Source organism: Hyperolius riggenbachi, chromosome 11, assembly GCF_040937935.1.
Source record: "Hyperolius riggenbachi isolate aHypRig1 chromosome 11, aHypRig1.pri, whole genome shotgun sequence".
Lineage (NCBI taxonomy): Eukaryota > Metazoa > Chordata > Amphibia > Anura > Hyperoliidae > Hyperolius > Hyperolius riggenbachi.
In genome coordinates this window covers 58222750-58245784 of record NC_090656.1, presented here as the reverse complement: position 1 = coordinate 58245784, position 23035 = coordinate 58222750, and positions in this window count along the sequence as shown.

Below are 23035 nucleotides of genomic sequence, written 5' to 3'. Positions count from 1 at the left end.
ATGGTGTTCTGCAGAATCACCAATAATACTAGTATAGCCAAAAGGGTGCTAAGAGTGTAGTGCTTGGTGCAACCGTAATGTAATAGTTTGGCGAGACCTAATCAGAGGGGCTGGTGAGGTACAATCAGTACACTGACTGTATAATAGCGTACAAGCCCCAGCAAGCTGGAGATACTGATACTGAAGAGAGAATCTCCCGAGGAGTGGGTGATTCAGACTGTACTGCAGCCTAAAGAACACCTGAGGAGCAGGTGATACAAACAATCCTGCAACTAATGATCACCTGAGTAGCAGTGGCGTCGCTACCATGGGGCGGCCAGGAGCGCTCCGCTCTGGGTGTCAGCTCCAGGGGGGGTGTCATCAAGGCCTCCCCAGAAGCCTTGATGACACAGGAGGGGAAGCAGTGCTGAAGGAGGGGTGGCAGCGTCGGCGGGGAGGGGGGGGGGAAAATGCCCCCCCACATCTCCCTCACCTGGGTCCCCTCCTTCGGCACTTCTCCTCCACGGGTGCTGGCAACGGGCACTGACAGAGCGGCTAATAGCTCAGTTTACCCGAGCAGGGCTACGGGAAGATGGCCGCCGACGCCCGCACTGGAGAGAAAAATAGACGGCAAGATGGCCGCCGACGCCATCTTGCAGTCTATTTTTTTGGTCTCCAGTGTGGGCTTTGGTGGCCATCTTCCTGTAGCCCTGCACTGATGCAGCGGGAGACGGCGCGGGACATTCAAGAGGAGCTGCGGAGAGAGGCTGCCTGGGATTCAGAAGATGTTTCATCTGCAGGTAAGTGAAATTTTTTTTCTTTTACAGGTGCACCGGCCCACCTACCCACCACTGCTGCCCACCTACCCACCAGGCTACCCAGCAGGCTACCCACCACTGCTGCCCACCTACCCACCACTGCTGCCCAGCTACCCACCAGGCTGCCCAGCTACCCACCACTGCTGCCCACCTACCCACCACTGCTACCCAGCAGGCTGCCCACCTACCCGGCAGGCTGGCCACCTACCCACCTACCCACCAGGCTACCCAGCAGGCTACCCACCTACCCACCAGGCTACCCAGCAGGCTGCCCACCTACCCACCACTGCTGCCCCCCTACCCACCACTGCTACCCAGCAGGCTGCCCACCTACCCACTAGGCAATCAGGCTGCTCACCCTTCACCACCTACCCACCAGGCTATCAGCTTGACCACACTCAAATCTGCTACCGACATTGTGTATTTTGTGGTCAGATGTGCTACTGATATTGTGTATTTTGTGGTGAAATCTGGTGCTGACATTGTGTATGTTCTGGTCAAATGTGCCGCAAGATTGAATGATTTTATTTTCTGGTCAAATCTGCCGACATGATTGAATGTATTTTCTTGTGAAATCTGCTCACATAACTTGTAATGTCTGGTGAAATTTTCTCGCATTACGTGTATTTATGTTGAAAGCTTCTGACATTTTGTGTATTTTCTGGAGAAAAGCTGCGCAATGATGTGAATTTTCTGGAGAAAGGTTGACTAAAACTTGGGTGCACTTTTAAATTAGCTCTTCCCCATCCGGTCATAGCCATTCCCATTCGCGCACTGCAGGTGGTATACTGTGGGTGGGGGGATGTCTTTCAATACCTAGCACCAGGTGTCAAATGCCTTAGCTATGCCACAGCTACAGAACAGAACAGAACAGAACAGAACAGAACAGAACAGAACAGAACAGAACAGAACAGAACAGAACAGAACAGAACAGAACAGAACAGAACAGAACAGAACAGAACAGAACAGAACAGAACAGAACAGAACAGAACAGAACAGAACAGAACAGAACAGAACAGAACAGAACAGAACAGAACAGAACAGAACAGAACAGAACAGAACAGAACAGAACAGAACAGAACAGAACAGAACAGAACAGAACAGAACAGAACAGAACAGAACAGAACAGAACAGAACAGAACAGAACAGAACAGAACAGAACAGAACAGAACAGAACAGAACAGAACAGAACAGAACAGAACAGAACAGAACAGAACAGAACAGAACAGAACAGAACAGAACAGAACAGAACAGAACAGAACAGAACAGAACAGAACAGAACAGAACAGAACAGAACAGAACAGAACAGAACAGAACAGAACAGAACAGAACAGAACAGAACAGAACAGAACAGAACAGAACAGAACAGAACAGAACAGAACAGAACAGAACAGAACAGAACAGAACAGAACAGAACAGAACAGAACAGAACAGAACAGAACAGAACAGAACAGAACAGAACAGAACAGAACAGAACAGAACAGAACAGAACAGAACAGAACAGAACAGAACAGAACAGGTTTAACAAGGACGGCCTGGGGGCCCCTTGCAGGACCCGACCCGCGGTCCGCTGCGTCGGGGCCCCAGGCCTCCGGCCTGGGGGCCCCTTGCAGGACCCGACCCGCGGTCCGCTGCGTCGGGGCCCCAGGCCTCCGGCCTGGGGGCCCCTTGCAGGACCCGACCCGCGGTCCGCTGCGTCGGGGCCCCAGGCCTCCGGCCTGGGGGCCCCTTGCAGGACCCGACCCGCGGTCCGCTGCGTCGGGGCCCCAGGCCTCCGGCCTGGGGGCCCCTTGCAGGACCCGACCCGCGGTCCGCTGCGTCGGGGCCCCAGGCCTCCGGCCTGGGGGCCCCTTGCAGGACCCGACCCGCGGTCCGCTGCGTCGGGGCCCCAGGCCTCCGGCCTGGGGGCCCCTTGCAGGACCCGACCCGCGGTCCGCTGCGTCGGGGCCCCAGGCCTCCGGCCTGGGGGCCCCTTGCAGGACCCGACCCGCGGTCCGCTGCGTCGGGGCCCCAGGCCTCCGGCCTGGGGGCCCCTTGCAGGACCCGACCCGCGGTCCGCTGCGTCGGGGCCCCAGGCCTCCGGCCTGGGGGCCCCTTGCAGGACCCGACCCGCGGTCCGCTGCGTCGGGGCCCCAGGCCTCCGGCCTGGGGGCCCCTTGCAGGACCCGACCCGCGGTCCGCTGCGTCGGGGCCCCAGGCCTCCGGCCTGGGGGCCCCTTGCAGGACCCGACCCGCGGTCCGCTGCGTCGGGGCCCCAGGCCTCCGGCCTGGGGGCCCCTTGCAGGACCCGACCCGCGGTCCGCTGCGTCGGGGCCCCAGGCCTCCGGCCTGGGGGCCCCTTGCAGGACCCGACCCGCGGTCCGCTGCGTCGGGGCCCCAGGCCTCCGGCCTGGGGGCCCCTTGCAGGACCCGACCCGCGGTCCGCTGCGTCGGGGCCCCAGGCCTCCGGCCTGGGGGCCCCTTGCAGGACCCGACCCGCGGTCCGCTGCGTCGGGGCCCCAGGCCTCCGGCCTGGGGGCCCCTTGCAGGACCCGACCCGCGGTCCGCTGCGTCGGGGCCCCAGGCCTCCGGCCTGGGGGCCCCTTGCAGGACCCGACCCGCGGTCCGCTGCGTCGGGGCCCCAGGCCTCCGGCCTGGGGGCCCCTTGCAGGACCCGACCCGCGGTCCGCTGCGTCGGGGCCCCAGGCCTCCGGCCTGGGGGCCCCTTGCAGGACCCGACCCGCGGTCCGCTGCGTCGGGGCCCCAGGCCTCCGGCCTGGGGGCCCCTTGCAGGACCCGACCCGCGGTCCGCTGCGTCGGGGCCCCAGGCCTCCGGCCTGGGGGCCCCTTGCAGGACCCGACCCGCGGTCCGCTGCGTCGGGGCCCCAGGCCTCCGGCCTGGGGGCCCCTTGCAGGACCCGACCCGCGGTCCGCTGCGTCGGGGCCCCAGGCCTCCGGCCTGGGGGCCCCTTGCAGGACCCGACCCGCGGTCCGCTGCGTCGGGGCCCCAGGCCTCCGGCCTGGGGGCCCCTTGCAGGACCCGACCCGCGGTCCGCTGCGTCGGGGCCCCAGGCCTCCGGCCTGGGGGCCCCTTGCAGGACCCGACCCGCGGTCCGCTGCGTCGGGGCCCCAGGCCTCCGGCCTGGGGGCCCCTTGCAGGACCCGACCCGCGGTCCGCTGCGTCGGGGCCCCAGGCCTCCGGCCTGGGGGCCCCTTGCAGGACCCGACCCGCGGTCCGCTGCGTCGGGGCCCCAGGCCTCCGGCCTGGGGGCCCCTTGCAGGACCCGACCCGCGGTCCGCTGCGTCGGGGCCCCAGGCCTCCGGCCTGGGGGCCCCTTGCAGGACCCGACCCGCGGTCCGCTGCGTCGGGGCCCCAGGCCTCCGGCCTGGGGGCCCCTTGCAGGACCCGACCCGCGGTCCGCTGCGTCGGGGCCCCAGGCCTCCGGCCTGGGGGCCCCTTGCAGGACCCGACCCGCGGTCCGCTGCGTCGGGGCCCCAGGCCTCCGGCCTGGGGGCCCCTTGCAGGACCCGACCCGCGGTCCGCTGCGTCGGGGCCCCAGGCCTCCGGCCTGGGGGCCCCTTGCAGGACCCGACCCGCGGTCCGCTGCGTCGGGGCCCCAGGCCTCCGGCCTGGGGGCCCCTTGCAGGACCCGACCCGCGGTCCGCTGCGTCGGGGCCCCAGGCCTCCGCTTTTAAATTAGCTAAAAATGTGTTCTGAAAAGTTCCAGTGAGCTTCCTCAACTTTTGGAGCAATTGGATAAGTGTGTGAACTCCGGTATGTCTGTTAAAGGGAACCTGAAGCAAGTGGTATACTATGGCTGCCATATTTGTTTATTTTTCTAAACCAGTTGCCTGGCTGTCTCTGCTTATATTGCTTTTGGGCCTCGTTCACATCTGCTGCGCTGAAAAACGTGTGAAAGCGTGTGGTAAAAGACGCATGTGCTTGTGCGCATTTCTGTGCGTTGCACTGCGCTTCTTTAAAGCACGTTTTACTTGTTGTACCAGCAGCAGTTGTCAATAAAACTTTGTTTTTGTATGTAAATGTATTTTTTTTTCTCCAATTAGGGGTAAAAAAACGCATGCGCTTCTATGCACTAAAAAAGCGCACCCATTCACTTGCATTGATGTGCGCTTTCCAGCTCAACGCACAGAAATGCATGCAACCCTACGTTTCTAACGCTGCGCAGCGCATAGATGTGAACCAGCTACATTTAGTTACATGGGAAAGTAAATACCTTGCTGATCGCACAGGGCAGTGCGCTGTAAAAAGCGCACAGAAACTGCCCTGATGTGAACGAGGCCATAACCATAAACCCAGAGCATGCATATGCCTTGCAGCAGATGAGGTTTTTTGACATTCTTGTCAGATCTGACAAGATTAGCTGTATGGTTGTTTCTGTTGTGATTTAGACTTTACTGCAGCTAAATAAACCAGCAGGACCGCCAGGCAACTGGTATTGTTTGAACAGAAATAACACAACATGTTTAGTGGCTAGAGCTAAGAGAGTAAATGGCATGGCCTCGAGTCGCCTCTTAGGCCCGTTAACTGGGCCATGTGGGTGAAGGGTGGTAGCGGGCGTCTAGCTACTTGTACTGGAGGGTAAGTGGGTAACAGCCACCCGGCTACCTGTGCTGGAGGAGAAGGTGGGGGGGCTGCTGCTTTTCAATTAGGAGGAGAGATACAATCGCTGTGCTGTGTGTGGAAGGAATCGATTCCTTTCTGCTGATAGTGCCAGACCACCTATTTGCTTTCTGCATGACCTTTACTTTTTTTTGTGTCCCCTACAGTTGTAGAAGCAGACCTGAGAGCTTTATTTAGCCTGCAGCCGTAGTATTCATATTGTGTGGGGGCAGGGCCTGGCGTAATTCTATCCTAACACTACAATGTATTTTTGTGTTCAGTGTATTGTCAGTACATCTCTGTATTCCTCTGATATCACGTGGTGTCTGATCTCTCCTCTCTGCAGTGAGTGTAGCAGTAATGGTGATTCGGTCCTGTCATACACCAGCGTACGCAGTAACAGCTCCTACCTGGGCAGCGATAAGATGGGATCAGGTGACCTCTCATTCCAACGTTTGTAACAGGGCTGTGAAGTTGGAGGAGGAGTCTGAGCAATTTTGGGTACCTGGAGTCGAAGTTGAAGTCGGTAGTTTTATAAACTGAGTCTGAGTTGGATGATTTTTGTACTCCACAGCCCTGATTTGTAAACAGGTTTACCCCATATACACGCTCAACAAAACTCTTTTAAATGCACAATTATAAAACAAATTGTTTTCTATTGTTCAAGCAACTGATAAGACCCAGCTCAAGTCAATCCAACTGTTGCATTGACTTGAGCTGGGTCTTATCAGTTGCTTGAACAATAGCAAACAACCTTTCTGGTGTTTGATAAATTGTGCATTTAAAAGACTTTTGTTGAGTGTGTGTATGGGCCTTTAATGTTATAAATTACAGGAAATGTTTTTCATCTATTCTAGTTCTTAAAGTGCACCCGAGGTGAAAATAAACTAATGAAATAAACAATTGTATTCATCCTCCTCCTAAATATGAATTTTTATTTATATTCCACAGTTTTATTTTATATTTAAATCTACTTCAGGGCCGGCCCTAGACTTTTTGCCGCCTGAGGCAAAATTAGAAAAAATCGCGCCCCCCCCCCCCCAGCCGTGGGGGGGGGGGGCGCAGAGCTGGAGGGGTAGCGGGCAGAAGGGGGTATTGGGCCTAGCCGCGGGGAGGGGGGTCGGACCCACCCCCTCCCTCGCCTGGGTCCCCCGATCTGCGCTCCTCCTCCAGTGTTACGTACGAGCCTGCATATGATGAAGATTTGAAGAGGCAACGGGCGGGGGAATCACTCACCTCTTCCGCGTTCCATCGTGCGCTCCACTGACGTCACTTCCTGCAAGGCCGTCCACTTACAATACAGTGGGCGGCGTTGCCGAAAGTGACGTCAGTGGAGCACGCGATGGAACGCGGAAGAGGTGAGTGATTCCCCTGCCCGTTGCCTCTTCATCATATGCAGGCTCGTACATAATGCTGGAGGAGGAGCGCAGATCGGGGACCCAGGTGAGGGAGGGGGGGTCCCCCCCCCCTCCCCGCCGCTAGGCCCAATACCCCTTTCTGCCCGCTACCTCTCCAGCTCGGCGGGCGGCCCCCAGCGGCAGCGTCTATGGACAGGCGGGTGCCGCCCCCCCCCCCCCAGATTTGCCGCCTGAGGCAAATGTTTCACCCCGCCTCATGAGCGGGCCGTCCCTGATCTACTTTTTAAGTTTTTATTGTTTTTGCTCAATGACACATTCATTGAAGTATGCCAGAACTAAAATCTATGAACTATTGACCCTTTTTTTTAATCTCTTTCCAATTGCAGTGATATGAACAATGAAAACATGCTCGGATACCCCTTATCAAAATCCGAATTGATCCGGATACCCGGATATCCGAATCGGATATCAGAATCCGAACTTTTGTGGTGGCAGTGGCAGACTGGCAGTGGCAGCAGAAGATATAGTTTTGTGTGGACCCTGGTGGTGGTGGGTACCACAGGCAGCAGCAGCAGGAGAAGTGGGTAGATGCAGCTATCGTAGTGGCAGCAGAAGATATAGTTTTGTGTGGACCCTGGGGCAAGGGAGGCGGGGAAGAGCCCCTTGTCCATGGATTGGACAAGGGGCTCCGGGGGGGAGGGGGAGGCTTGGCCGGCCGTCCCCCCCCCCCCCCCCCCCCCCCCCCCGGAGCCCCCCCATACCATGGACCATGCGGGCTGGTATAGCTCAAGGTGCGAACGCCCAGTCGGCCGGGGCTCCGCATTCTGGCTATCCCAGCCTGCATGGGGGACAAGGGGTTACAGAGGCTCGGGAGGGGGAACCCCACGTCGTTTTTTTTTAAAGTTGGTATCAATTTTTATTTTTTTAATGTTCTGAGCTCCCACTGTCCTCCCTGCCTCCTCACCTGTCACCCTCACCTAGCCTGGTACCTGGTGCACCCATGGGTGCCACCCTAGGTGAGGGTGACAGGTGCAGGCAGACGGGGAGAGACAGAGGAGCTGGCAGCTATACGTCCGCACAGGACACATCCTAAGGTATAGTAACCGGCTCATAAATGAGCCGGTTCTTTTTGTATTGAATCAAATGAATCGATTAATTTGATTCAATACAAAAAGAACCGGCTCATTTATGAGCCGGTTACTATACCTTAGGATGTGTCCTGTGCGGACATATAGCTGCCAGCTCCGCTGTCTCTCCCCGTCTGCCTGCACCTGTCACCCTCCCTCACCTAGGGTGGCACCCATGGGTGCACCAGGATCCAGGCTAGGTGAGGGTGACAGGTGAGGTGGCGGGGAGGACAGTGGGAGCCGTGCTATGCGTCCCTACGCAGGACGCATTGTAAGGTATAGTATTCTAATTGGCGTGGGAGATCTTCAATCAAGGTAATTGAAGATCGCAAGATAAGAGGATATTGTTATTCATTGGATCATTTCCGAGGATATATTGGCGTGGGAACATTTTTTTGTGGTTAATTAAGATTATTAAAATACTTTTCTCGTGGTTGTTTTTATTTCATTTAACCCTTTGTTGAAATGGGGAAGGGGTACTTTGTACCCCTATACTCATTTCTCCTGGGAGGGGGGTGGACAACTGGGGGTCCCCTTCTTTAAGGGGACTCCCAGATGCCACCATGAACCCCCCCAGGGAGTCGTCGCCCCCACCTCCTCCTGGGGCACCGGAGGTGGGGAAGAGCCCCTTGTCCAGAGCCCCTCCATACCATGGACCATGCAGGCTGGTATAGCTCAGGGTGCGAAGCCCCAGTCGGCCGGGGCTCCGCATTCTGGCTATCCCAGCCTGCATGGGAGACAAGGGGTTACAGAGGCTTGGGAGGGGGGACCCCACGTAATTTTTTTTTTCAAAAAATTCCCACACTCTGAACATAACCCAAAAATTTAAATTTAAAGAAAAAATAAATTTTTCAATTTTTTTTTAAAATATTATTTCCCAGTATCTTTTGAACATATCCTGCAAATTTGGTGTTGCTAGGATTTAAGGGGACTTTGCTATTAACTGCTAAAGTCGGCGGGAATTGTTTCCGCCGTGGAAATGTCAGTACGCGATTTAAATAGATAGATTTTCCTCTTTGAAGATTTAAAATCGATTTTCTCAAAAACTATAAGATCTTTTTGAAAAAAAATTTTTTCCTCTTGTTCACAATTTTCTTCTTAACATTCCCTATACATTTAGTGTTTCTGGCATTTAAAGGGGCTTTGCTACTAACCGCTAAAGTCGGCGGGCGTTTAATTTTCCCACGGTCAGAAGAAGAATATTCAAAATCGATTTTCTCAAAAACTATAAGGTCTTTTTCAAAAAAAAATTTTCCTCTTGTTCACAATTTTCTTCTTAACATTCCCTGCAAATTTGGTGTTTATAGCTTTTAAGGGGGCTTTGCTATTAAACATTAAAGCCGGCGGGCAGACATTTTCCAAACGGCAGCAAAGCAGGGGTTAAAATGAAAAATATCGTTTGGGAGCAATATAAATATAAACGATAAATATCGTTTTTAAAGCCGGCGCCGTTTTTTAGCTGTCAAAAATGAAAATAACTAGCGATAGTGGTTCTCTATGGGGCGCCGTTTTTTTAACTACGATAACTGGCACCATTTTTAACGGATGCAGTTGTATTTCCAACAAGTACTTCCTCCACTTTTCCACTGTCTAGCTTGGTAGTCTGGGAGTGCTGGAAATCTGCAGCCATGCACATTCTTGATCACTCCTGTGGCTAGGAACATTCTGCGCAGGTACAGTGTGCTACTGGCCACAGAAGCACCATGGGGGGGGGGGGGGGGATGTTGCACGCACGCAGCCAGGTATACACATTGGATCATGACTGCGCCCAGTCATGGCTTTACCTATTCCAGCCAACGGAGGAACAAAGCAGCCCAGGTGGTCAGCGAGGGAGCCCACAAGCTTCAAGGGGCTAGAGGAAGCCCCAAGTATAAATGCTTGTACACTTGAAAGTACACCGTCCATCAGTACAGAAGAAAAAAAAATGTTTTTTTTTTTTAATGAACCCCGCCATAAGTGAGATTTGCAACTCAGTATGCTGTTGGGAGGCCATGGGTTACACCATTGCTTACCTACTGGGGGCTACTCGTAAAGCCCCCATTCCATGTGACGTTCACTATCCCAACCAACCAGAATCCTACTGTAAAGCACAGTCCCGGCCACAATGCATGCCAGGAGATGCAAGTGGCAATATATACTGGGAGCTGTAGTATGCATTGCGGCCAGGAGCACACTCTACAGCAGGATTCTTTTAGGTGCGGCCAGGTACAGCTGGCAACCATCACAGGGACAAGGGGCTACATGAGCAGTACTACAGGTAAGAAGTAGAGATGGGCCGAACGGTTCGCCGGCGAACGGTTCCAGGCGAACTTCGGGTGGTTCGCCTTCGCCGGCGAAGGCAAACTTTCCCGGAAGTTCGATTCGCCCCATAATGCTCTATGAGGGTCAACTTTGACCCTCTGCATCACAGTCAGCAGGCGCATTGTAGCCAATCCGGCTATACTATGCCCTGGAGGCCCCCCCCCCCTATATAAGGCAGGCTCTGGCGGCCATTAGCCTCACTCATGTGCCTGCTAGAGACAGACTAGGGACAGCTGCTGCAGACTTGTTCTCTTTAACAAAATTGATGTAGTTGTCAGCACTGTAGCGTTTTCCCTCTGTTAGTATTAGAATAGAGATATTTGTATTTAGTATTACCTGTAGTGATGTTTAATGACCACTAGATGTCATCGTTGTTCCACTACCATGATTGTTTCAACTCAAATTTAGACTATGTGTGAAAATATGGATTTTGGCCACATGATGGCGTTAGTATGGATCACATATACGTTTATTGATATTTTCACGTGCTTTCTTAGTATTAATTACATTCACAAATTTAATGATCATTCTAATATATTAGCAACTGTTTTTGTATATGGGCAGTTATTTATTATTGATGTTGCCTCAGCCGTCTGTTCGCATTGACCCTCTGCATACAGCATCATCGGGCATGCGCCGCTCAGTCTATGCGAACGTGAGGTCGCATAGCGGAGTGACGCATAGGGGGTGTGGCCACGCCTCCTGTAGCGTTCGGCGGCAGCACAGCGTGTATTTAAGACGGATCTTTTTTATCCTTTTTATCTCCGAAGAAGCACCGTAGGGGGTGCGATACATGTGAGGTCTCTGTGTCTCCGGCGGGGCTGCGAGGGTCTGTGCTATTGGAACGGTGAGACATTTATTCGTATTATACTGACAGTGTGATATGTGCTGCAATTAGGATTATAATATTGAGGAGTGGGTGCTGTTCAGTCTATCATCACATACATATGTGATTTGAATTATATTTCCTCACCCCCAATGCGTGTTTACTATTGATCTACTGTCTGATTACATATATGTTCCCTCCCAGCCAACACTGGAGACTTGTGGTTGTTTTTACTTGTTTGGATACGTTATTGAATAAATATTACATACTTTGCTTATATCAAGTCAGTTGCTGCTTGGTTTTTTGATGACCATGGATACTTTTTTTGGTTATACATTGTTCTCGTAGGGACAGATTAGTCAGGTTCTTGCCTTCTTCGCTTGCTCCTAGTTGAATCTTATTGCTATAATAGCGCCCCAGAACAGCTCTTTTCAGAGCTCATCCAGCTCGTGTGATCAATTTTTTTTCTGTGTTTGAAACTGACACTTCTGTTTTTTAGACAGCATTGCTAATTCATACACTGTGTCCCACTGCCATCAGCAGCAGCACATTCGGTGACTACCTGTGTGTGTGACAGGGAGCTGCACATTGTACTACCCACCCAGTACTGCATTTACCTACTACTAGTACCTGTTGTGTTTAGTTAACCCACCTCATCACTGCATACACCTACGTTTGTGTTGAGTGAACCCACCTCGCTGCACATAACTACCTTTTGTGTTGAGCGAACTTGCCTTACTGCATATAATGACCTTTTAAGTTGAGTGAACTCACCTCACTGCATATCTACCTTTTCTGTTGAGTGAACTCACCTCACTGCATATACCTAGCTTCCCCCCCCCGAGATGGACAAAATGGACAAACCAGGTAGAGGAAGAGATAGAGGCAGACCCAGACGAAGGCCACCTGGCACTGGCAGGTCTGTGCGAGGTGGTGTTGCTGTGATTTCGTGTGGACCTGGCCCAAAGTACAGTGCTCAGAAGAAGGCACGTGCCATCACTTCCCAAAATTGTGAGGACGTGCTTGAGTATTTCACACAGAACACCTCATCTCCCGCAGCCACCAGCGCTACAACAAGCACCACATCCACTGCATTTGACACTTCGCAGGAGTTATTTGGTGGTGGTGGTGTTGGTGAAATCACTGATTCACAGCCACTACTGCAACAACAAGAAGAAGGCGCAGGTACACCACCTCATACATCTGTCATGATCGCTGCTGCAGCAGGTATTGCTGGAAGTAGTAGTGCTGCAGCTCAGGCAGTTCTGATCTCTTTCCATGCAAGCTGCATAGCTTTGTCTGCCTTTCCCTGTTGTCAGCTTGTGACTGATTATCATTCACCTGTGTGGGAATCTGCATGTCTGCTCCCATTGGATGACCTCAGTATAAAGATCTGCTTCCTGCAGGACTGCTCGGGTTTTCATAGCTTCAGTTTAAGCCTGTCTTGCTGTTGCTTCAGCCCCCAATCGTGTTTCTTGTTCTAAAGATACTTTGCTGGTCTTTGCATCATATATTGGTTCATTGCCAATATATATGCATACCAGCACGTTTATTATTTTCCTTGTATTCGTGTTACGTTGATACATCAGTGTCGCTGATGTATACGTACACAAACTGTTTATATCCTGTGTGCAGTTAGTCAGCTTTCCAGCACGTTTTGGTAGGTTGCGCGTATCGTGATCACCCGTGCTGAGTTACCCTGCTCCTGGTTCCGTTTGTGGATTGCGTTCATCTCTGCGAAGAGATAACGAATCCTTCTGAATCCTGTTCTGTTACCGTTTGTGGATTGCGTTCATCTCTGCGAAGAGATAGCAAATCCTTCTGAGTCCTGTTCCCTGTATTACTCCAGTCCTAGTCAGCGTTCCTGCTTATGTCATATATCGGTTCATTGCCGATATATACATATGTTAGTCAGACGTTACAAATAGTTTCATTGATAGCTGTAATTGTAATACGCTAGGAAAACATACTTATTGTATATTTGTCTGTGTTACGTTCATCTATCTTGATCCTGCTATTTCCTGACTATCCTGTACTGTCTTTGTGAGGCACGCCATCGCTGCAACGCATTGGCTGCCTCATTCCAGTCTGTCTTGTTGTGGACGCTTGCTGTCACTAAGTAGTGGCTAGCTAGCAAGCGTTCATTCTGTCTACCTGTCCTGATCTCCTCAGTTCTGGTTTATGCGCTCAGCGCTACTTTGCGCTGAGACGTTATAGCGAAAGTATTGTTTGTGGCTGTCGGATCTGCACCGGCTCTGTGCGCCACAATCTCCTATTGGAGTCAGTCCTCCCCTCCACTATACTAGGGATAGCCTGTTTCCTTGTGCTAGTGTGTGTACCTCCTTCACGTCAGCTCATGCGTTGCATGCTGACTGTGGAGAATACACCACCAAGCCTTACAACATCTGAGTTAGGTGGCGATAGTATGGACGTAATGTGTGAGGAGGGGCATGATGAACCACTTGAAGTTGGTGCAGTTGTGGAGTTGTCTGAGGAAAGCAAAGCTGGGCAGGAGGATTATGATGACGATTATACGGATGTCACCTATGTTCCCAATAGAGGAGATGACCAGGGGGACAGTTCAGAGGGGGAGCCAGAGAGGACTAGGAGGAGGCGACTCCATGATAGAAGCAGAGGGAGCTCGTCCTCAGAAACAGCTGGGGGCAGTGTCCGGCGCCATGTATCGCCAGCTATGGCCAGCCAGCCAACATGCCCTTCAAGGTCAGCTGTTGATGGGTGGGGGCTCAGCTGTTTGGAAATATTTTACGGTGTGTGCCTCAGATAGGAGCAAAGCCATCTGTTCTCTCTGCCTCCAAAAATTGAGCCGTGGAAAGGCCAACACTCACATAGAGACAAGTGCCTTTACGAAGGCACCTGGAGAAAAGGCACAAACAGCTATGGGAAGAACACCTGAGGAAAAGCAGCACCCCTCAAAAGACAAGCCACCCTCCTTCTCCTCTTCCTCCTTCAGGTGCATCGTCTTCATCCGCTTTCTCCCTTGAACCTTCACAGCCACCCTATTTCACACCGCCTCTGCCCTTGAGCGGTTCCTGCTCCTCTGCCCACAGCAGTAGCCAGGTGTCCGTGAAGGAAGTCTTTGAGCGGAAGAAGCCAATTTCAGCCAGTCACCCTCTTGCCCAAGGTCTGACAGCTGGTGTGGCGGAACTATTAGCTCGCCAGCTATTACCATACAAGCTGGTGGAGTCAGAGGCTTTCCGTAAATTTGTGGCCATTGGGACACTGCAGTGGAAGATACCAGGCCGCACTTATTTTTCACGAAAGGCCATACCCAAACTGTACCATGCAGTTCAGAGGCAAGTGGTGTCATCTGTTGCGAAGAGCGTTGGGTCAAGGGTCCACCTGACCACGGATGCCTGGTCTGCCATGCACGGGCAGAGCCACTACATTACGTACACAGACCATTGGGTCAACCTGGTGACCAATGGCAGCAAGCAGGGAGTACATGGCTGAGCAGCGGACCGACTTGTCACACCTCCATGGCTTGCAGGCAGGCCTCCTGTCACCTCCTCTCCTTCTCCTCCAGCTACATACTCTTCGCTGTCAACCTCCTCCTCCTCCTTGGCTGAGTGTCAGTTAATAAATGGTAATTGCGCTCTCGGCATAAAATTTCATCCACCTCTCCCCCCTTCATGGACTCACTCACCAGATGTTGCGGTCTATAGCTAGACCAAGTTGCGCCTTCGGGGTGTATGGCCCCCCATCGCCTCACGATCACAGTTGTTCCCCTCCTTGATAGATGCAGGGCTGTTCCGTGTCTGGTTAGGTCCTTGGGATGTCAAAGTGGGCAGAAAGAGAAAAAACAGGAAGACCAGCCTCCTATAGTGTAACTCCGTTTTATTTAAAATAAATAAAACCCGTTTAAAACGTAAAAGATTGAGCCAGCAATGTTTGGTACACTTGGGCTTGTAGGTAGAGTCAGTTACAGGCGGCCGCCAGATACCCACTTCACCCTTCAGTGTAAATCAATGTGCAAGCTGCTCAATACCGCCGAGACGCTAGGCAAGTCCTCGGCGCTCGTTTTGCTCTGTACGTTACGTCACTCCGTGGCTCCGCCCTACGCGTTTCGTTGCCTAGCAACTCATCAGGGGCTACACGGAGTGTCAGTTGAACTGTAGCGGTGCTGCCATCTCCTGTTCCTCTCCAGCTACACAGCCCCAGAGCCTACGCTGCATGCTAGGTACGACGGTGTCACGCAATTTTAGACATGTCTTGCCTCAAAGCGGAGAGCCACACTGGAGCAGCTCTCCTGGCTGCTCTTAACAAACAGGTGGAGCGATGGCTGACCCCGCACCAGCTGGAGATCGGCAACGTGGTGTGTGACAACGGCAGCAATCTCCTTTCCGCTTTGAATTTAGGAAAGCTGACACATGTACCCTGCATGGCACGTGCTGAATCTGGTCGTGCAAAGATTTGTCTCAAAGTACCCAGGCTTAGAGGACGTCCTGAAGCAGACCAGGAAGTTGTGTGGGCATTTCAGGCGGTCTTATACGGCCATGGCACTCTTTGCGGACATTCAGCGGAAAAACAACTTGCCGGTGGGACGCTTGATATGCGATAGCCTGACTCGCTGGAATTCCACCCTGCTCATGTTCTCTCGCCTGCTAGACCAGGAGAAAGCCGTCACCCAGTACCTGTACAACTACAGTAGAAGGACACAATCTGGGAAGATGGGGATGTTGCGGCCCAACAGCTGGACACTGATGCGAAATGCATGCAGGACCATGCGGCCGTTTGAGGAGGTGACCAACCTGGTGAGTCGCGCTGAAGGCACCATCAGCGACTTGATCCCCTACGCTTACTTCCTGGAGCGTGCCGTGCGTAGAGTGGTGGATGAAGCTGTGGAGGAGTGCGAACAGGAACAGCTATGGCAGGAGGATTCGTGAGAGCGATTTGCATCCGAACCACATGTTTTATCGACACCTGCGGCACCACAGAGGGGGGAGGAGGAGGAAGAAGAGGAGTCGTGTGTGGAAGGAGAGGAGTCAGACTCGGATGACGATTATGAGGAAGGTGTTTCTGTGGAGGAGGAAGAGGCGGCGGCAGAAGAACCACAGCAGCCATCACAGGGGGCTTCTGCTGCTCCACGATCCCGTGGTATTGTTCGTGGCTGGGGGGAGGAAGAGGAGTTGCGTGACGTCACTGTGGAAGAGCAAGAGGAGATGGAGAGTACGTCTGGATCCGACTTTGTGCAGATGGCCTCTTTCATGTTGTCCAGCCTGTTGAGGGACCCCATATAAAAAAACTCAAGGGGAATGACCTGTACTGGGTGGCCACGCTACTAGACCCTCGGTACAGGCAGAAAGTGGCAGACCTGTTACCAACTCAACACAAGACGGAAAGGATGCAGCACTTGCAGAACAAGCTGTCAATGATGCTTTACAAAGCATTTAAGGGTGATGTGACAGTACAACGCAATAAAGGTACCACTGGCAGTAATCCTCCTCCTCCCCAGTCCACGCAGGCAAGGACAGGACGCTCCAATGATCTCAGGGTGATGTCGGACATGCGGACATTCTTTAGTCCAACAAATCGTACAAAGTACACAGCGCTGGCAAGATTAAATCTATACTAATGGTGGTGCGCGTTCTCACATCCAATCATAAAACCACAATTATACAAACTAGATTGCGCTACTGCTTCAATAAGTCCTTGCTACCATATACATGAATCAAGTGTCCATAACCTATCCGGTGCGGTTCCATATACTTCTTCAAGCTAGATCCTGGGTGTTCATTAATGCTTGGCTTCTGTGCATATACACCTCCACCACACCCTTAAGACTGGGCACTCACCCTTATCCACAGACCCTCTGCCAGATGGGTCTATTGCGCCTTGGGATACTCTTAGGCGATCCCCAGCCTTTACGATCCACACTTGAATGGTAGAGCAACTTCTTCATAAAGCATACACCTCAAAGTAAAGCACAAAGCCTCTCATAGCGTAAAACCATTCAGTTTGTTTAATAAAAGTTAAAAATGCACACTCACATGTCCATAAGATAAAATAGCGCACAGAGTTTTTTGGATGGGCTCTCCCCCATATGGTGGCCGTCAGGCAGGGCTAGAGTTGAAACCGGACCTCGGACCGTCTCATCCCCCTCGCCGCTGGTCGACCACGCCAATACACTTCCTCTCTGGTGTCCCCGCCCTACTAGTTTCGTCGTTAACGACTCATCAGGAGCTGACCATTGAGGTGAGTGATTGTATCTATATACATCAATGTGGTCTCTCCCTCCCTTACGTCACCTCTGCCTTCTCCAGTGACAGCGCAACTCACCAGCGGAAAGCCAAGGGACGCCCCCCGCCGCCTCCTTCTACGCAAGGACGCTATGCCCGCCCCTTCTGTGCCGTCACGCGCAGGTCTTCCCTAGAAGCGTATCGCGTCCCCATGACGCCTAACGCCGGTGTGTCCTCAGCGCGCATGACATGCCGCTGCTATAGCAACGCATCCCACACTTAGCCAAAAGCCCCACGTGACGTCCAGGCATGCGGGTTGGGCCTCTTACAGCTAGTAAGAGGCCCAACCCGCATGCCTGGACGTCACGTGGGGCTTTTGGCTAAGTGTGGGATGCGTTGCTATAGCAGCGGCATGTCATGCGCGCTGAGGACACACCGACGTTAGGCGTCATGGGGACGCGATACGCTTCTAGGGAAGACCTGCGCGTGACGGCACAGAAGGGGCGGGCATAGCGTCCTTGCGTAGAAGGAGGCGGCGGGGGACGTCCCTTGGCTTTCCGCTGGTGAGTTGCGCTGTCACTGGGGAAGGCAGAGGTGACGTAAGGGAGGGAGAGACCACATTGATGTATATAGATACAATCACTCACCTCAATGGTCAGCTCCTGATGAGTCGTTAACGACGAAACTAGTAGGGCGGGGACACCAGAGAGGAAGTGTATTGGCGTGGTCGACCAGCGGCGAGGGGGATGAGACGGTCCGAGGTCCGGTTTCAATTCTAGCCCTGCCTGACGGCCACCATATGGGGGAGAGCCCATCCAAAAAACTCTGTGCGCTATTTTATCTTATGGACATGTGAGTGTGCATTTTTTAACTTTTATTAAACAAACTGAACGGTTTTACGCTATGAGAGGCTTTGTGCTTTACTTTGAGGTGTATGCTTTATGAAGAAGTTGCTCTACCATTCAAGTGTGGATCGTAAAGGCTGGGGATCGCCTAAGAGTATCCCAAGGCGCAATAGACCCATCTGGCAGAGGGTCTGTGGATAAGGGTGAGTGCCCAGTCTTAAGGGTGTGGTGGAGGTGTATATGCACAGAAGCCAAGCATTAATGAACACCCAGGATCTAGCTTGAAGAAGTATATGGAACCGCACCGGATAGGTTATGGACACTTGATTCATGTATATGGTAGCAAGGACTTATTGAAGCAGTAGCGCGATCTAGTTTGTATAAATCTTAAGTCCAACGCCTCACAGTAGCCCTTCGAGATCCACCCTCCACCAACGCCTGGACCGGCAGGTAGCCGACTACCTGGCCTTAAGTGTGGATGTACACACTGCGACTGCGAGCAGCGAGGATGAACCCTTGCTCTACTGGTTGCGCATGCTTGACCTGTGGCCAGAGCTGTCCTAATTTGCCATCCAACTTCTCTCTTGCCCTGCCGCAAGCGTCCTGTCAGAAAGGACCTTCAGTGCAGCTGGAGGCATTGTCACTGAGAAGAGAAGTCGCCTAAATCATGACTGTGTTCAGTACCTGACCTTTATCAAAATGAATGAGGCATGGATCCCTGAGGGCTATTGCACGACCGAAAGACTAAGTCAGTCCCCACACACAGCATCTCTGCCTGCAGGCCGCTTGACTTCTCCGCCACCACCACCAGGGTCCAGGACTCTAGGCGGATTCCAGAATTTTTAAGGCCGCTGCTAGCAGCGACCGCTATACTAATTTTTCTGGGGTGTGCACATGCCTGCCTAATTTTTCTGGCTGAACTGCAGGCGGCTGCAACAAAAAAACAAAAGGCATGTACAAGTGCCCATCCCCCTTCATGATCATTACCTTGCCGCGGTGAAGAGGCTTGCGTATCACAATGAAGCAATGACCGCTGGCTATATGAGTGTCTCGGGTGGGGGTGGCACACCAAAGATAAAAAGGTCATTGTTTCATTGTGGTCAGACCAAATTTGATCAGCTGGACAGTCACTGTTCTGTCATTCAGCTACATCAGCCGGGCGACCATATGGGCTGAAAAGCAACCATCACTGGCACTCTCGTCATGGTGCGCACTAGTCCAGCACGGCCGTCACTACACAAACGGCTGTTTGCAGTCACTGCATACCTTTCACTGCATCTGTGACTGCACATTATACCTGGCAGTCAGTGCAAAACTTGCACTTGAATGGATGGCAGACTTGCCCTCCATAACGGATTCCCGTTAAAGGATTTAAAGTTGATTCATTACAATTAGGGCCTCAAAAGGTCCTCCTGAGTCCTGTATTGTTATTTTTGGTCACTACCTCGGGGCGGGCGTGCATGCCTGCCTGCTGCCCTCCTTGCCTGGATGTGTGGTGGTAGCCGTTGCTCAGGCTCCAATTCCGGAACGCAATACAACGATCTACAATCGCCAGGAGCTTCTACAGATCGGATCAAGCAGCAAAGGAGATTACTTTAACACGGAATCAATACCGCAGGAGATTCTTATATCACCGGGTCTTTCGTTAACCACTGCTATCCTCGGAAATAGATGGGGCAGAAAGCGAAGCAAGAGGAAACAAGAGAAGTAAGCGATCAGGACTGCTAACTAGACTGAGAGCTACTCCACATAAAACCCCTCTTCCTAGCGCACTTCTTGCAAATGTGAGATCCCTCGCAAATAAAATGGATGAGCTCTGACTGGATATCTCCACGTATAAAACTATGAGAGACTGTTGCCTTTTGATTTTTTTCGGAGACATGGCTGGACCCATCCATACCAGACAGTTGAGCTTGCAGGTCACACGCTTCACCGTGCTGATCGAACGCATGATTCTGGCAAGAAAGCAGGTGGAGGACTATGTGTTTATATTAATAATGCTTGGTGCACTAACGTAACCATAATCAACAAGTCTTGTTCACCTGATGTGGAATATCTAATGCTGAGATGTCGACCGTTTTACCTACCCAGGGAACATACAGTTATTATAATTATGGCAGTGTACATTCCACCTCATGCCAATACTAAGTCAGCAAATGAACAACTGTTTGATGTCATTAGTAAGCAACAGAACTTACGCTCTGATGCAATTTTCATCATTGCTGGAGATTTTAACCAAGCAAATCTTAAGAAGGTATTTCCCAGATTTTATCAGCATGTGGACTGTAAAACCAGAGGAGAAAACACCTTGGATCATGTCTATACAAACATAAAAAGTGCCTATAAGTTTATTTCCCCTCACCGCCCTCAATTATCTTTATCAGAAATTCACGCTAGACTACAAGAAATTAACTTGGAGACCAAAGCTCAGAATAATTTCATTAAATGGAAAAAAGACATAACATGTGAAAACCTAGAAAAAAAAATATTGGCAGGATATAGAGTGATCCACAACATAGTACCGGGGGAAACATGGAGGGAATCACAGCTTAAATTGATCCACAGGGCCAAATTTGCCTTTAACATAAAGTATCAAACCCCTCCTGCGCACTACTCACCGAGATGTCCTAAATGCTCCCTGCAAAATGCGGATTTGTTCCATTGTTTGTATTCCTGTCTGTCAATAGTAAAATTTTGGGATGAGATCTTGGTATATATCAAACGGGTATGTAACCTAAATTTGACTCCATGCCCGCTTATGCTTCTGTTCAACTATGTGGAATCCGACAAGACAGATCCTAATGCAAAAAATAGCCAGAACTTTAATAAGTTAGCACATCTGATCATTATCGCTTCTCGAAAAGTGATCTTCAACAGATGGATCTATCCAAGCGTCCCTACTGTGTGGGACACACAAGAAGAGCTCCAGCATCTTTTCAACCAAGATAGGCTTGAGTCAATCATCCATAAGGATAAGAAAACAGCAAGTTTCTTCAAGAAATGGAAAGGATTTATCCTGGCAACACTTACAAAAGACGAGATAGGAACTTTAATGGAACATTTTAAATATACCAAATGGTACCTCACGGAGCACCTGAAGGGATCTCTAGGCCGCCTTGATATTACATAAAGGCCAAAATGGCAAATGATCTGCTCTCAGAGGTGACAGAAAGGGGGGGGGGGGGGTTAAGGGGGTTTCTAAAGTAAGGGAAGGGTAGGGAGGGGCGACAGGAAATAGAACTAAGAATAATGCTGTAATTAAAGAATGTACATACGTTTATTACGTGAGATGCCTATACGTGATACACAATCTTGTAACGGACATTTATGTTACAGCTGTAATGTACCATTTCCTGTCAGAACATATGCTGGGTTCAAAATAAAAATGTTGTTTTAAAAAAAAAAAGTGCCTATAAGATCACCCCACGCCCCCCACTGGGACAGTCTGACCATCTATCTTTGTTTCTTATTCCCGCATACAAAGCCATTATCAACACTACTAAACCAATTAGCAAGTCTGTTAAAGTCTGGCCTGAGACTGCCGTCTCTCAGCTCCAAGATTGCTTTGAAAATACAGATTGGGATATTTTCTTTCATGAAACAGACCTGGAGACGAGTACTTCCTCTGTATTGTCATATGTTAATTTCTGTGTGGACACCATCACTGTCAACAAAAGAATCACGGTTTACGCAAATCATAAACCATGGATAACAAAAGAACTCAAGGCACTTCTAAAGAATAGAAACAAAGTGTCACACTCACCTCACCAGGCTCCGACATACTCCCCGAGTTCGGTCCCGTGTGCACACGCACGGAGGGTCCCTTGGACTTCTGTGCTCTCTTCCGGTTCGGCGGCGTATGGCGTCGCGCAATATGCAACAAAGCAAATTATTACGCGCGTTCTGCACATGTGCAGGGCCAGTGGCGTAGCTAAGGAGCTATGGGCCCCGGAGCAAGTTTCACATGGGGCCCCCCAAGCACCCTATACATAACAAATGATACGGTGCACCAAAACGTGCCAAGGACAACAACAGTGTCAGAGGTGCAAGAAGGGGATGGGAAACAGTTTGTTAATGATTACTACTCTTTAAAGCATCTATAGAAGTGATTAATACCAACACAGGGCCAATAGAGAGCTAATATTGTGCTTGAGGGAGGGCCCCTCTGACCCAAGGGCCCCGATGCGGTTGCTACCTCTGCAACCCCTATTGCTATGCCACTGCGCAGGGCGTTAATTTCGGCGCCAAAACTCTGTATAAAAGCAGCACTGCCCACCATTGCAGTGCTGCTCTTTCTGACAGCTTGGCGTAAGCCCCGTGGAAACTCTGTCTGATATTACTCTGATTGATCTCCGGTTTGACCCTTGGCTTGTGACCCCGACCTCTGCTTGATTTCCGCCTGCCCCGACTCCTGGATTGTGACCCGACCCTGCTTGATTGCCGCCTGCCCGACCTTTGGCTTGTGACCTGTTTATGCTGATTGCCGCCTGCCCTGAACCTCTGGCTAATCGTCTGACCACGTCTTCTACTTCTCACACATTAGCGTCACTGTTCTCCCAACCACTAGCTGAGGTTATCCCAGTAGTGACCTGGTGGGCACTAGGCAGCGAAGACCTGCACTCCCCTCAAGGGGGTGTGGGTAAAGACCCGTGATTCCACTACTGGGGAACCCCTCTTCCATCAGTGGGAGGGTCAACAGTGTCTGAAGACTTCTGGCCTGAAGATAACACAAAGCTTTTAAAATACAGGACAAAGAAGCATATTCTTCAGCCAGAGCAAGTCTGAAAAAAAGGAATACGAAATGCAAAACTTAAATACAAACAAAGGATTGAGTAAAACTTTGAAAATGACTCAAACCCAAAGAGGATGTGGCAAAGCATTCAACTATTCACAGATTACACAAAGAAGAATAGCACTCAATATACACTGGACAGTAACATCCCCAGCCTAGCAGAGGAACTTAACAACTTCTTTGCTAGATTTG